The sequence below is a fragment of the Gossypium arboreum genome, chromosome 2 (assembly GCF_025698485.1).
Source record: "Gossypium arboreum isolate Shixiya-1 chromosome 2, ASM2569848v2, whole genome shotgun sequence".
Taxonomy (NCBI): domain Eukaryota; kingdom Viridiplantae; phylum Streptophyta; class Magnoliopsida; order Malvales; family Malvaceae; genus Gossypium; species Gossypium arboreum.
In genome coordinates, this window is record NC_069071.1 from 94,103,507 (window position 1) to 94,114,061 (window position 10,555).

Genomic DNA, 10,555 nt, shown 5'->3' on the forward strand with positions numbered 1-10,555 from the left:
AAATGAAACATATAAGGGATAGGATACATATAAGGGTTAGAGTACACACATGGCATAATTTGAAGGGGCTGTGGTATGGGTTTCGTCGCTTGAGGCGTTGGGCCGGTGATTGTGTGGGCGCTGTTGATGGGTTTGTGCCATCATCCCTTCTCCTTGGATTTAAAGTGCCTCTTTGCTCCTTTTTGACATGGATTTTTTTATGCCTCTGCTTTTCCGACAGTAAATATGGCTTGTCATGGATCCTAAACCATGGTATGTAATTCGGCGCACACGCTAACTCTGGAATGATGATCGATTCACGAGTAGGTATATGATCATACCAAATTTTCCAAGTTTTGTTATATTTTAAGAAGAATACCTACCAATTCATTTTTGATTACTGTAAGTTGATTTTATGCTCATCATCAAGAACCTCAGGTGTCATGGGAATCAGTTGTCAGAATCCAAATTGCCGCACCACTTTATCTGTTTGGTGCATCTCGACAGTAGCGTAGTTGACCAATGGGACCTTTACGTGCCAAATGTTCGGATTTTGAAAGAATTCATTCGGAATTACTGCCCGAATTATGGAATCCCCGTATGGTGTCCATTGAAACTATATGAATGTAATAAAAATATTAGTTATATAGATAATAATAAATACTAAATATGAAATGACTATGTTATGTATATATATTTTATTTAATACTTACATTCGCTTCTGACCGTTGGTCTAATAGAAGCCGTATATCTTCAAGAGTGGTAGGTATTCCAACATAACTTGCCAAATGGTTCCACTAAATTAAATGAATTTTTAGCATAAAATCATATTTTAAATCTATGCAATAATTGTAAAATCTAATATAAATTTTACCTTGTTATGAGTGGGAAGGTAGATGTAAAAACATGTTTTCAGTGAAATCGAAACAGTGGTTTTGAGACCACATATTCGAGTTAGAAAGAAAATTTAATTTAATAAAATTGCATGGTCTGCATTATGATAGGAAAGACATATGAAAATTTCGATAAGAAAAATTTTCTGATTACATGTTTAATTATGGAAAGGACTAAATTGCATAAAATGCAAAAGTTGAGTTCTAGTAGGTATAAGTATTAAATAGCTATGAAATTCAAAACTTAAGGTCCTTATATGGAAATTAGTCTATTAAGAGAAGTTAGTAGATATTTATGATGATTCATCCATGGAAAATTAAAAAAGAAAAGTACTAAATTGGAAATTAAAATAAATAAAAGATGATAAATAGAATAAATATCTAATATCATCATTTTATATCATCTTTCCCAACTAAAAGCCATGAAAACTAGTTTGAGAGCTTGAAGAAAGAGAAAACTTGTTTGGCCAAATTGGGTAAGTAATCATATCCTGTTTTTAGTAATTTTCATATTTTCGAGATCGTAATAACTTAATCTATCTATTTTAGGGATCAATTTCCAAGATCGTAACAACTTAATCTATCTATGTTATAGACATACCATAGCTTGAAAGAGTGTCCCGTTATTAGCTCTCATGAGCATCCTGATATATGGCCCTCTAGAGCTTCTTGTTATATGGTTTTTGCGAGGTTCTTGTTATATGGTTCTTGCGAGCTTCACGTTAATAGCTCTTATGAGCTCCCTTGATATACCTCTTCGTGAGATTCCCAATTAAAGACTCTTTGTAAGCTTCCTGATTAATGGCTCTCCGGAGCTTCCCGATATGGCTCACTTGAACTTGCCGATATATGGGTACTCAGAATTTCCTAATTAATGGCTCTTCGGAGCTACCCGTAATTGGCTCCTATGAGCTTCTTGATTATGGCTCTTATGAGCCCAGATAAGCTTCTTGTTACATGGCTCACATGAGCTCCTCGTAATAAGGCTCGAGAGTGTTCTTCTCGGTTATGTGCTTTAATGAGCACCCCTGTATATGAATGAATGAATCATTGATAAGTACACCTTGTGTGTACTACTCGAGTAACCATCGATATTTCAATGATACAAAGAAAAATACTCTTGATGTGAGAAAATACTAGAATTAAATGAATTACATCTTAAATATCCCTAAAATACCTAAAAATGGTTGCATAATGAGCTCATCTCTGTTTTCTTGATATTCATGTAAATTTCAGGACTAACTTGTTTGATGAGAGCATGTGTCTAGGCAATTGGCCATAATGTTTTGGATGCATGTTTGTATACTTACTTTAAATAAATATGATTGATAAGTTAAATTCTTGTTATACGAAATTACAATTAAATGCTTACTCTGTTCATTTTCTCTGTTTCATAGTACTCGGAAGCTCACGAAGTTGGAACTTGGTTGGAGACACATCACACTACCCTTCGGACTTCTCGGTATATAAAACAAGCAAATTTTTAGTTTTGGTATAATGGCATGTATAAGCTAAGTAGGCATAATGATGAAATTTTTTCGTTGTAACTAGCCATTAGAATGGTTAGTGTTGATCATATTTTGATGTAGTTATATAAGGCTTTATCATGCTTGATGTGTGTATTGAAATGGTTGAATGATGGAAGATACATAAATATATTAATGGTTGTATGAATGGGTAAAATATACTCATACGTTTATATTGTCAATTAGGTAAGACCAAATATTTGGTTAAATGTGATGTTATGACATGTATTGAACTTGAAATTGGCTTGAATTGAATGTTCAATTATGACTTGTAATGGTATAAAAACTGGTTGGATATGTTGATTTCAGGTTGGGTGAGAAATAAGGCTTGGAAATGGATTTATTTTGTCCACATGGACAGAGACACAGGCGCGTGTGACACACGGCCATGCACATGGGCGTGTGGCTCAGCCATGTGTCCCCTGTATCTTAAAAATTGAGAAACAGAATGCTCCGAATTAATCACAGAGGTAGAGACACAGGCGTGTGTCTCAGCCGTGTGTGACGCACGGTCTAGCATACGAACGTGTGTCTTGGCCGTGTGAATCCTACACCTAATTTTTGAAAATTAAATTGTCGACACTGGCTAGTACACGAGTGTGTGGCTGGCTATGTGAACCAAGTCAGACAGTTACACGGGTATGGACACGGGCTGGGATACGACCGTGTGTCTTACATCAAATGCCCTTACGGCCTAGGACACGGGCGTGTCATTTGGCCGTGTGAGCCACACGGCCTACCCACATGGGCGTGTGACTCCTGTATTTAAGAAAAATTTTGGAATTTCTGAAAAAATTCTTTGTGTTTCTAGTATAGTCCCGATTTGTTTCTAATGCATAAATTGGGCCTCGAGGGTCCATTTGAGGGACGATATGATTGGTTTCAGATATGGATAGTAAACGAAAGAAAATAATATTATTTGATATGGAAACTCCGATAATGATCTATAACCTTGTTCCGGCGACGGATATGGGTTAGGAATGTTACATTTTTTGGCATCAGAGATATGATTTAGCCGATTCTCAGACTAATGTAGCAAGTACGAGTTTAGCTATACATGCCATTATATAATTTGTAATAGTGTGATATCTCTCGACCATTTTAAACATGTTTTTTATATAGTAATGTCGTCAAATTGAGTTAGAGTTGAATCTGAGGAAGCTAAGAGCAATGCTTCAGCTTCAGTTCAAAGAGTTGCATCTAGTAGTAATAGAAGGCCTGAACCTAAGGGCCGGGGTGAAGAGGCAAAAGAAGCCTTCTTTCAAATGATGAATGAATGATTTACTGAATATTTGAAAACAATCCCGCAATACAACAACCTCCCCCTCCTGTTCCTCGTCCAGTTACTTATATGTCACAAGGTATAGAGTTTGTTAGAATTGGTAAGCTTTCAGTAGATAAAATCCATAAACATGGGGTAGAAGAATTCAGGGCTACTGCTGATGATGATCTAGAAGGGCCTGAATTTTGGCTAGAAAATACAATTAGGATTCTGGATGAATTGTCTTGTACACCTAAAGAATGCTTGAAATGTGCTGTATCTCTGTTAAATGACTCAACCTACCAGTGGAAGAATACCATAATTTCTGTTGTATAGAGGGAAAATTTTACATGGAAATTTTTCCAAACAGAATTCAAAAAGAAGTATATTAGTTAGAAATTCCTTGACCAGAAAAAGAAGGAATTTTTAGAGCTTAAATAGAGGAATATGACTATATCTGACTACGAGATGGAATTTGTTACATTAAACAAATATGCCAAAGAGTGTATCTCGACTGAAGTTACCATATGTAAACGTTTCGAAGAAGGATAAAATGAAGATGTCAAGTTATTAGTTGGAATTCTGAAATTAAAAGAATTTGTTGCATTGGTTGACCGAGCACATAAAGCTGAAGAATTAAGTAAAGAAAAGAAGTAGACAGAGATGGAAGCCCGAACTTCAAGTAAAAGATTTATGGGCAAGTCACAATCATCGGCTTTAAAGAAATCAAAGAAATATCATGATCTTTTTGTTACAAGTACGGTATATTCTAGTAAAGATAAAAGTATTCAAAGCTTTAATCCTAGATCTCTATCCCTATCTGTAACAAGTGTAGAAAGTGTTGGAAGCCTCATACCATGATGCAAAAATTGTAATAAATTGCATTTTGGTGAATGCCGCATGAGAAGCGGAGCCTGCTTTAGGTGTGGTTCTTGTGACCACTATATCAGAGATTGCCTGGAAAGACTTGAAAAATTTATGGTTCAGATATCGAAGCCAAGTAACCCCGCCTCTAGAGGTAGACCACCTCATCACCCTGGCAATGTCAGTGGTAGTCGAGGTGTGACTAAAGATTCAACTGTTAAATCTAAAGCGCGAGCACTGGTAAGGACATATGCTATTCGTGCACGTGAGGATGCCTCTGCACCCGATGTTATTACTGGTTCTTTTTCTCTTCTTGATACTGATATTACTTGGTCCTAGTTCAACACATTCATACATATGTACGAATTTAATATCTGTTAAAAATTTACTTGTTGAGTCCACTGAATTCGTGGTTAAAGTTTCAAACGCCTGGGCCAGTATGTGATGGTGGATGAAGTTTATAAAAATTATCCGTTAATGGTACTGGGTTATCATTTCTCTGCGGATTTAATGCTTTTCCATTTGATGAATTTGACATAATTCTGGGTATGGACTGGTTAAGTTAGCATGATGCAGTGGTAAATTGTAAACAGAAGTACATTATGTTCAAATGTCAGAATGGTGAATTGCTTCATGTTGAATCTGATAAACTGGATGGGTTGTCAAATGTAATCTCAACTATATCAGCACAGAAATATATCGGAAAAAAGTATGATGCCTACCTTGCTTATGTGTTAGACACTAAAGTATCTGAGTCAAAGATTAAAGCAGCGCTAGTTGTTTGTGAGTTTCTTGATGTGTTCCCCCAAGAATTACCTGGATTACCGCCAGTTAGAGAGGTGGAATTTTCTATAGATCTTGTTTCAGGGAGAACATCTATATCTATAGCACCATACAAAATGGCCCCTACAGAATTAAAAGAGTTAAAAGTGCAGTTGCAAGAATTGACTGATAGGGGCTTTGCTCGACCCAGCCATTCACCTTGGGGTGCACCGGTTTTGTTTGTTAAGAAAAAAGATGGATCATTGAGACTGTGTATTGATTACAGACAACTTAACAAAGTCGAAATTAAGAACAAGTATCTACTGCCCTGTATTGATGATTTGTTTGATCAGCTGAAAGGTGCCACTATATTTTCAAATATTGATCTTCGTTCTGGATATTATCAGTTACGAGTAAAAGAATCAGATGTATTGAAGACAACTTTTAGAATTAGGTACGGACATTATGAGTTTCTTGTGATGTCATTTGGCTTGACAAATGCACCTGCGGTATTTATGGATCTGATGAAAAGAATTTTTAGACCATACTTGGATAGCTTTGTTGTAGTATTTATTGATGACATTCTGGTATATTCTCGGGATGAAAATGACCAAGCTGATCATTTGAGATCATGCTGCAAACTCTACGTGAGAAACAACTATACACCAAATTCAGAAAATGTGAGTTCTGGCTTTGGGAAGTTGGTTTCCTTGGACATATAGTATCTGTAGAAGGTATCAAAGTGGATCCGAATAAAATTTCAGCTATTGTTATTTGGAAGCTATCGAAAAATGTGTCTGAAGTCAGAAGTTTTTTTGGGATTAGCTGGTTATTAACAGAGATTTGTACAAGGGTTTTCTATGATAGCTTCTTTGATGACACGATTGTTGTAGAAATATGTGAAATTTGAATGGACTGATAAATATCAGTAAAGTTTTGACAGATTGAAAGCCTTGTCAACTGAAGCACCCGTGTTAGTTCAGCCTAGATCGGGTAAGTAATTTGTAATTTATAGTGATGCATTATTGAATGGTTTAGGCTGTGTTTTGATGCAAGAAGGAAAAGTAATAGCCTATGCTTCTAGATAGCTAAAACCACATGAAAAGAATTACTCGATACATGATTTAGAAGTGGCAGCCATTGTATTTGCTTTGAAAATTTGGCAACACTATTTGTTTGATGAAAAATGTCATATATTTACTGATCATAAAGGCTTAAAGTATTTGATGTTGCAAAAGGATTTGAATCTGAGACAGCGCATGTGGCTTGAACTGTTAATAAATTATGAGTTGGTTATTGATTATCATCTAGGAAAAGCCAATGTGGTTGCAGATGCTTTGAGCAGAAAGTCACTGTTTACTTTGCGAGCAATGAACACCCGATTTTCGTTATTTGATAATGGTTCAATCATTGCTGAATTAAAAGCTAGACCGACATTTCTGCAGCAGATTTCTGAGCTGAGGAAAATGAAGATGAACTACGAGCTAAACGGGTACAGTGTGAGTTAAATTTTGATTCAGAATTTTAGATTGGGTTCGATGGTTATCCGTTATTCAAAGATAGAATATGTGTACCTAAGAATTCGAAACTTGTACATAAAATTTTGAATGAAGCTCATAATGGTGTTATGTCTGTGCATCTAGAAAGTAACAAAATGTACCATAAATTGAAAAAATGTACTGGTGGCCGGGAATGAAGTGGGATATTTCTAAATTTGTATCTAAATGCTTAATATGCCAGTAGGTTAAAGCTAAACTTCAAGTACCTTTAGGATTATTACAGTCAGTTACAATATCGGAATGGAAATGGGAAAGAATTACTATGGATTTCGAATTAGGACTACCTCTATCTCCGAAAAAGAAAGACGCCGTGTAGGTAATTGTTGACAGATTGACAATGTCTGCACACTTTATTCCGGTACGTATGGATTTCTCCTTGGATAGATTAGTAGAGTTATATGTTTGTAAGATTTTTAGACTACATAGAGTTCCGGTCTCTATTATTTCGGACAGAGATCCTCGATTTACATCCCGATTTTGGAATAAGTTGCAAGAAGCTCTGGGTAAACAATTACATTTCAGCACCGCTTTTCATCCTCATACAGATGGACAAGCTGGACGTGTTATACAATTTTAGAATATATGCTTTGGTGTTGTGTGTTGGAATTCGAAGGTAACTAGGAAAAATATCTGGCTTTAATTGAATTTGCATAAAAAAATAGTTATCAGTCAAGTATTAAAAAGGCATCATACAAGGCTCTGTATGGTCATAAATGTAGAACTCTGTTGTACTGGACGGAGCTCAGTGAGAAAAAGATACATGGAGTTGATTTTATTCGTGAAACCAAAGAAAAGGTGAAAGTGATTCGGGATAGTTTAAAAGCAGCCTCTGATTGTCAAAAGTCTTATGCTGATCTTAAACGAAAAAAAATTGAATTTCAAGTTAGAGACAAGGTATTTTTAAAGTATCACATTGGAAAAAAGTTTTTCAGTTTGGTCGTAAAGGAAAACAGAGTCCACGGTTCATCAGACCATATGAAGTTATTGAAAGAATTGGACCAGTTGCATATCGATTGGCATTACCACCAGGGCTTGACATAATTCATAATGTTTTCCATGTGTCTATGTTACAAAAGTGTCTATTAGATCCTTCACATGTCATTTCTCTTACAAAAGTTGAAATTCAACCTGACATGACTTATAGTAAGGAACCGGTAAAAATTTTGGTACGTGAGATGAAAGAGTTAAGAAATAAAAAAATAGCTTTAGTGAAAGTTCTATGGCAATGATAGGGATTAGAAGAAGCTACCTAGGAACTAGAGGAAACAATGAGAAAGCAATACTCGAACCTCATTTCTGGTAAGATTTTGAAGGACGAAAATTCTTTAAGGGGGGAGAGTTCCAACAGCCTGTTTTTAATGAAATTGGAGCAGTGGTTTCAGGACTACAAATCCGAGTCAAAAAGAAAATTAAATTTAATAATATTTTATGGTTTGCATTATGATAGGAAAGACGTATGAAAATTTCAGTAAGAAAAGTTTACAGTTTACATGTTTAATTATGGAAAGGACCAAATTGCATAAAATGCAAAAGTTGAGTTCTAGTAGCTATAACTATTAAATAGCTATCAAATTCAAAACCTGAGGTCCTAATATGACAATTAGACTATTAAGAGAATTTAGTAGATATATATGATGATTCATCCATGGAAAAATAAAAAAAGAAAAGAACTAAATAAGGAATTGAAAAAAATAAAAGATGATAAATAAAATAAATATCTAATATCATCATTTTATATCATCTTTCCCAATTAGAAGCCGTGGAAACCCTAGTTTGAGAGCTTGAAGAAAGAGAAAACTTCTTTGGCCAAATTGGGTAAGTAATCATTTCTCGTTTTTAGTAATTTTCATATTTCCGAGATCGTAATAACTTAATCTATCTATTTTGGGGATCAATTTTTGAAGATATTAAAGGATTAAAATTTTTCTATGGATGAATATGTTAAAATTTTGATATTTATGGTAGAAAATGAAAGGTTGTTGATAGATAAACAACTTTTGTAAAGGAAATTTTGATGAAATTATGTTTAGGGACTAAATTGTAAAGATGTAAATTCATGGTAAATTTTTAATTTTTGTGAAATACATGAGCTGTAAATGTTAGATGAAAAATTTGGCTAGGCTTGGAATAAAGATTAAATTGCATGAATTTTATTTTCCGAGCTTAGGGACGGAATTGGAATTAATGAAATGTATAGGGGTAAATGGTAATTTGCCTAAGATGTGAATTGGATTGATTTGAATGTGAAATGAAATAAATTAATGATTAAATTCATTTATATAGATCCGAAAATACCAAAAAAGAGTTAGATCGAGGGAAAAAAAGTTTCGGATTAGTAGATTCTCATATACGAATAAGTATCGAGGTAAGTTCGTTTAACTAAATTATGTACATTTATATGTTTAAATTAAATTTTGTATATGTGAATTATATTATTGTCATGTATATGAAATTGATTGAATACTTGATAATACCTGAGAAATGTTAAGTTCCGTTTGGACAAATGAAAATCGATGGATGCAAGTTTTCCGTATTGGATGTAGTCATGCATATGTTGTGGACACACCATAGCTCAAAAAAGCATCCTGTTATTAGCTCTCATGAGCATCCCAATATATGGCTGATACGTGATATTCGTGACAGGTTTTAAATATTTATAATTAATCGTTCTTGAAACTAACTATTATCACGATGAAGGCAAGTGTACCTATCGAACAGTAGTATAGCTTTAGGAAGACCGGATTGTCGAACCCAAAGGAACCAAGAGTACTAGTAATTACCTTCTTTTTATTATCTAGCCTAGAAATTAAGGAATTTGGTTATCTAAATTAATTACTAAACTCAGAATACACAGAAAGAAAATTTGGGAAAATACTTTGGGGAAAATTCGATTGATTATGACAATACCTAAGGAAAAATCCACCTAGACTTGACTTGTTATTTGAATCTGAATCAGACGATTTATTCATTTGACTTGATCCGTAGAGATCCCTAAGTTATATTATTTTCTCTCTTGAGACTAATAACGTCTAACCCTAGGTTGATTTATTGAAATCTCTTTCTAATTAACACCCTAGTGTTGCATTAACTCGATCTATGGATCCCCTTATTAGGTTTCACCCCAATCCAGCAAAATCTTATCACCCTATCTCTAGGCGTGCAATCAACTCCGCTTAATTATGAAAAATTTACTCTTATAAAGGGTCTATTCCTCCTCTGAATATGGGCATTAACTTGAATCAATATCCTGGAATATTAAAACAAGAATTAAGAACACATAATTAAGAACATGTCAAATATTTATCATACAATTCAGATAATAATAACAAGATCCGTCTTAGGTTTCATTCCCCTTAGGTATTTAGGGGGTTTAGTTCATACTTATGAAAGAAAACATCTCAAAAGCATAAACATAACAAAACATAAGAAAACCCAAAATTCCTAAAGGAACTTGATGGGAGATCTTCAGTCTTGATGATAAATCTGACTTTTGAGATGGGTCAATCGACTTTCCTTGAGTAATCCCCTGCTTCCTACTCCGTGTCCTCCCTCCTAAGTGCCTCCTCAGGTGTTTAAATAGGCTTTAGAATGCCTAAAAACCCTCAAAATTTGCCCTTTCCGAATAGGGTTATACTTGGGCTCGACAGGGACATGCCCGTGTGACACGCCCGTGTGCGATTACTCCAGCCCATGGTCAAGCCTGTTGAATAG